The sequence below is a fragment of the Platalea leucorodia genome (genome assembly GCF_965183815.1).
Source record: "Platalea leucorodia genome assembly, chromosome: 14".
NCBI lineage: Eukaryota > Metazoa > Chordata > Aves > Pelecaniformes > Threskiornithidae > Platalea > Platalea leucorodia.
In genome coordinates, this window is record NC_138836.1 from 10,552,266 (window position 1) to 10,558,396 (window position 6,131).

A 6,131-nucleotide genomic window follows, 5' to 3' on the forward strand; every position below is an offset into this window, starting at 1 on the left:
AATTTATGGATTAGTTAGACAATCCCTGATCCGCTTTTATCGGAATTAGTGCTATTCCTCCCAGAACGTCGCTGATAGGAGTAACCGTGCAGACAGACCGGGTACGTACAGAGAGCTCTCTTGGTTTTTCTCTGTTGATGCTGCAGTATTTGCTAAGACATCACTCATTTAGTGAGCGAGTGTAAGAAGAAATGAAAATTCCTGTGCTGTTAATAACAACTGGGCAAACCTCGCTGCCCTTTTTCTAGTAAAACTGCTATTTTATTCGGGGGGGGAAATTTGTCATGTAAAAACTAGCCCATGGGCCAAATCTGGCTCACAGGAGCTTGTCAGCCTTGCTCTAAAAACTCACTGTCATCAGATCTGAGGTTGATCTGGGCTCTGAAAAGACCTGCTGTTGAAAATGAAGTGTGAAATTTGCAAATGATTAAGTTGAATTATTTACCTTGTTAGTTCATCATGTCTGCAGAAATATTCTCTTCCCTGCTAGTAACCTAGCAACGAATACACAGCACACAATTATTTTTTCACAATTTGTAGGAGAGTTGCATTAAAATGCATGTCAGTGTCTTTATTTCATGACAGGCATGTAGCAAACAACACTGCGAATGTTTGTTTATCCTGGCAAGGGCTGGATTTGTTTAGTGTAACTTGCATTCGTTTTGTCTAAGTTCTGCAGCAGAAAGGAAAATAGATTCTTGTTTTCAGATCAGTGTTACAAATATACTCTCCAGCTTTGTTCTTATTATGAGAAGTGACTACTAAGGGGTTCGGACCTGTGTCCTCTGCTATCAGATTCTCCCACCACGTACTGGAAACTTCCAAATACCTCTGAAGAACTCCTGATGGCACAGGCTGAGTCTACAGGTTGCAGAGTGTACGCAGGCTGGAGGAACTGGAGAAAATGAAAAACTAAGCCAGCCAAGAGGATATGCATCAAGATAAATATCAGCTTCACCAGTGGCATAAATAACGTTTTCTAAAACAGGAAATTAATGTTCATTAGATGGTAGAAACAAACAACTGGTCCTCTTGAAAAGTCCTCAGATTAAATGCTGGGTTTCTGAGTACTTTTTGGCAGACATTTTAAATACCTAGGTTGTTGTGAAATGAAAAGAAAACACTAATTCTTGTGGATTAAATGCACAGGACTATCCCCAAAACAACAATATGCTGAGGCCTCTTTAGAGGTTTTTGTTTTTGACTGCAGCTTTATCCGGTCTCAGGCATGCAAGCATGAGTTAATGCCTGCAACCCAGAGGAGTCTCTAGGCTTAGGCACTAAATCCTCTGCCTGGGTCCCCAGGTCCTGAGACAGCTTTGCTGTGTGGGATGGCAAATGATCTACGTTTCTTAGCCATCTTTTCTGCTTTGTGTTACCTTCTTGATCCTCTCAATAGGCTGCTTGGGTCCAGACATCATTCCCTTCCTTGCTTTTCAGTTTGATGTGTAAAGAGTAAAACGCAAATTCCTGTCGGCATGGGCTGGGTTGCTTAACAGTTTAAGGTGTTCGGAGGGGGGGAAATGGTGAGGGAAAAGCCCAGGAACCATTGCTACCGTGACGCTGTGGCCCTTGGCTTGATGAAAACCAAGCTGTGTGGTTTGGGAAAGTGGTCCTTGGTATCCTAAAGCCATGGGTTCAGCACTATCACAGAGCATAGATTTACTCCTTACTCCACCTTAAACTCCTTGGCCAAGATTATGCCTCCCTCAGCCTCCCTGATCTGCATGTATTTTAGCTACCTGAGGTGCTTAAATGAAGAATAGCTAGTCGGGAGTAGTCTCCCTCTGCAGTCAGCAGGGAGAGGCAGGCACTTGCCGCAGGTGATTCAGCTCCTCCCTGGGCTGAGTTCCCGGGGCTTGCAGAGGGGCTTTGCTCCCCGTTGCCTCCGGGGGACACGGGGGGGAGCAGCCCTGACTCCTCTGCTTCAAGGCCCCTGTCCGTCCCGTGGCTTACCCTGCTCCCCAGCTGGGAGCTGGAAATAAAGACCGTGAGGAGGAAGGGACACTTATTTGCCAGCAACTGGAAGTGTAGAAATTCAAAAACTAAAATACACACATTGGCCAAGCTACTGATTTGCCTTAAACGTCTAAGTATTCACGGTAAATGGACTTCCTTGCCTGCAGAGGTAGCATCCCCGTTTGCACATTCCCGTGCGCTGGGAGCCGATAGGTGTAACTTGAGGTACACCTACTGGTTCGGCCACGGCGCAAGTCTGGGCATCTCTGCTTTTTTATTTATTTATTTAGGCGTTATGTCTTGTAATTAACTTGTCCAAATAATGATTTTTTTCCCCCAGAGTTTTTCTGTTTATCTTTCAATTAAGCCTGAAAATACCTACGTCTCGTTTTGTGCCTACAGCAAAAGCCATTGATTCGGGTGGGAGCTGCTTGGGATCCTGCCGCCAAGCTCCAGCGGCGGAAGGCCGATTGTGCCGGCAGCGGGAGCTGCCAGTTCAGTGGGGAGCTGTTTGTTCCCGAGAGCTGCCTGTGTGTCCAAGGGGACGGGGGCAGCTTTGCTCCCAGCTCCCCCGCCCCCTCTTTCAACACTTCTGTAACGCTGCCTGTCTTTAAAACGCAATCTCTGCATTGACGCTGTTCCATCAGAAATCCTGTTGTCCTACGACTTGATTTCAGGCGTGCAGTTCACACTAGCTTCTTCTAGGAAAGATTTGCTTATTTTTCTTGAAACGTGTGTCGTTTTCTGTTACATTCCAAAGGCCAAAACTTTTGCGTTTAAAACAAAAACAAGAAAAGCAAGCCGTGAGTCGTAGTGATTTAGGAGAAATAGGAACTATGCTTAAAGGTCCCTTCCAACCCAAACTATTCTACGATTCTATGATATCAGCCCCAACAGAAGGAAGCAAGAATAAGCAGAAGGGTGCCATTATGGATGAGTGTATTTTCATTACTAATTTTAATTCCATGAGAGCAAGTAACAGGGTCCCCCCTCACCACACACAAAGATTTCCCACTGTCCCTTCAGCTGCTGAACCTCTCTCCCTGGTTTGTTACCCTGCTTACTCCCGTCTGTCCGCTGGATTTACCTTACAAATGCTATTTATTTCATATTGCTCCCGTATTAATTTTCTATTGTCGTCCCTGTGGCTTGTTTGAATCCTTACACCGCTCTCTTCTCCCTCCTGCTTTGCCATGCATGCTGTTTAGCTATGGCTTTGCCTTTCCAGAAAATACCCTGCTTCTCCTCCTTCCCCCTCCTCCTTTAAAGTCTCAGATTTCCCTTCCTGGCAGGCAGCGAGGGGCTGCACACCATGCGCTAGCGCCTGGGTCCGCTCCGTAACCACAGGACCTGATTCACCTCCTGCAAGCTGAGGAGCGTGAAAATAAATCAGCTGAGAGGGAGCTGCTTGGGAGTTGCAAAACACGGGGAGGCATGGCAAAACCAACGCGCGGGCTGGGTAGTGACCAGCAAGGCTCTCGAGGAGGCTGCAGTTCTCCCGTATATATTCCCTTTGGGACAGCAATGCTGAGTGAGACCTTTCAACAGATTAGCTCTGCCACGCTGTTTAAACCAGCTTTGCACGTTCAGCTGAGATGTGCTTAACCCCAAATCCTGCATCTGAAAGTGCCCTTACTGTGCCTTCCGCTGGGCCCAACTTGGCAGGAGAGTTTTGTCCCTGATACCTGGGATCTAAACGCAGCCGTGCTTTGAAGAAAATGTACATGCAGACCTGAGCTTGAGCCCATCTCTAATCACCACTCGATTCGTTTTCTCCAAATCTGCACATTTGAGTACTGAAGCAAATCAGTCATCTCTCCTTCAACAGGTTCTCTTCCTGCAGACACCTGTTCTCCGAGTCTTTTAAAATCACCGCTGTTTGTGCCTGGGTTTGTAGCTGTGACAAGCAAATATTTAAAGTGAATTTAGAAGCAAGTGTCTCAAGTGACTGTGTAGATCCTCATCTTTGAGTTGCTCCTTGAGGAAGGCAACGGAGCTTTATTGGGGTTCGAGTGTTTGAGTGTATGAAGCTGTTTCCAGAACCGGTATCTCCAGTCCTGCCACATTAGGCCAGTGTGGTAACTCAGTGGCTTCTGTTTTCAGAGTAGTGTGAAGCCTTTGCTGCACAGGATTTATGTTTCCTTTTGACATTATACAATATTTTCCTCCCAGGTTTCAGTGAAGTTCTGCTCCTTCTGAATTGTAAATGCAAAAAAATTACTGTTCAGAATGTTCTCTCTTGAAAAGATGTTTGCTTTTCACAGCTCAAACAGAAAACAGCTCAGTGCATCCAAAAGCTGCCTCACCCTTTGAGCGTGTTCCCAGCTCTCAGCCAAGAGCACTACTATGGAATAGCTGTGAGTAGCCGGAAGAGCATTGTGGGGATTGAGATGCAAATGAGCAAACCAAACAGCCCCCCTCGCTGCAGAGGTTCCCTATCTCCTGCTGCCCCTCACTTCTGGACTGGGGGAGGCTTAACCTGGGCAGGGCTCTGCAGCCACCAACCCCGGCTCTGCAGCCAGAACTGCTGGCCCGGGCTCTGCACCTGCAGCCCCAGGCTCTGCACCCAGGATCCTTGGCTGTGCACCCAGGATCCTTGGCTCTGCAGCCACGAACCCCGGCTCTGCACCCAGGATCCTTGGCTCTGCACCCAGGATCCTTGGCTCTGCACCCAGGAACCCCGGCTCTGCACCCAGGATCCTTGGCTCTGCAGCCATAAACCCCAGCTCTGCACCCAGGATCCTTGGCTCTGCACCCAGGATCCTTGGCTCTGCAGCCATGAACCCCAGCTCTGCACCCAGGATCCTTGGCTCTGCACCCAGGATCCTTGGCTCTGCAGCCACGAACCCCAGCTCTGCACCCAGGATCCTTGGCTCTGCACCCAGGATCCTTGGCTCTGCAGCCACGAACCCCGGCTCTGCACCCAGGATCCTTGGCTCTGCACCCACAACCCTGGGCTTTGCTCATTTTAAGACTCATCAGCTTGGGTCGGATGAAGAGCTGTATCAGCATCATGAAGGCTTGGAGGACAGGAGGGGCTCTCAAAGCCCCCATCTTGCCATTACTTTTCTGGGTCCCCAGAACTAAATGCCGCTGCCATTTCTGAGTTAAAAAGGGGAGAATGAAAGCCAGAGGCAGTAGCCACTGCAAAATAGCACACACTGTTCCCTATCTTAAAAGTTCCCAGTTTTCAGGCAGTTTCAAAAGTTCCAAAGTGTAACGTGAGCAGCTGCCTGGGCACTTGTTTGTTTTATCAAATGCAGAGAGTTCGAATATTGCAAAGGAAATCAGATACAGAAAGTTGGGGGGCATGCAGAGGGTTGCACATATAAACATGCCGAGGAATAAAGCAACACGGTGTTTTCTCTGTATGCTTTTCTTTCCACTATGAGGGAAGGAAGCAAAACATTCTAACAAAACCTCCTTCTAAAGAAATAATCAAGGCACTGAGCTCTAAAGCCCGTGTCACTGCACATGACCAGGAGAATGAGGCGTTTTGCATTATTGCATGTTGTCATCACTTTGCTCAGTGTTGTCCCTGCATGCTAATTACATGTTTACATGCATTGCATCATTTGACATAATTACTGTAATTATGTTAATACTTCATCATCAACAGAACAGTACCTGTAATTTACCAAACAAAAACGACATGAAAAGCTAAAGCCACAAATGGAAGGGGATACGCTGCGAAGGATTTACTCCTCGGTGCAGCAGCAGGCAGGAAGCCTTCCTCAGAAGTGGAAGATCCCGGTCCAGCCATGGGATCCTCCCAGGCAGCGCCCGCGCACCGCGCAAGGTGTTTCAGAAGGTACGAGGGAGGGTAAGGCACCAAACTGCGAACGGGGTGTAAACGTTTAATACTCGTCCATGAACTCTCACCTAGAAAAATCCGTGCAGTGCCCTTAACAAAGCTGCGTGACAGACACTTGAAAGAACAACAGGAGACTAAGAAAGTCAGCGGTCTGGAAATATTTTAACCCCTCTGCTATCTGTGGATGTACAGTATCAATCGCGACCCCTGTGTTGCTTTTTTGAAAGAAATACGTGGCGCCTGGCATCTCGGAGCGCAGTCTGTGTGCAGCTGGATTCCCCCCCGCTCCATCGATCTTTTTGTTTTTGTTTTCCCCATTTCTCTTGGCCTGGATATTTTGGGTTTTGGGCCGATTCAC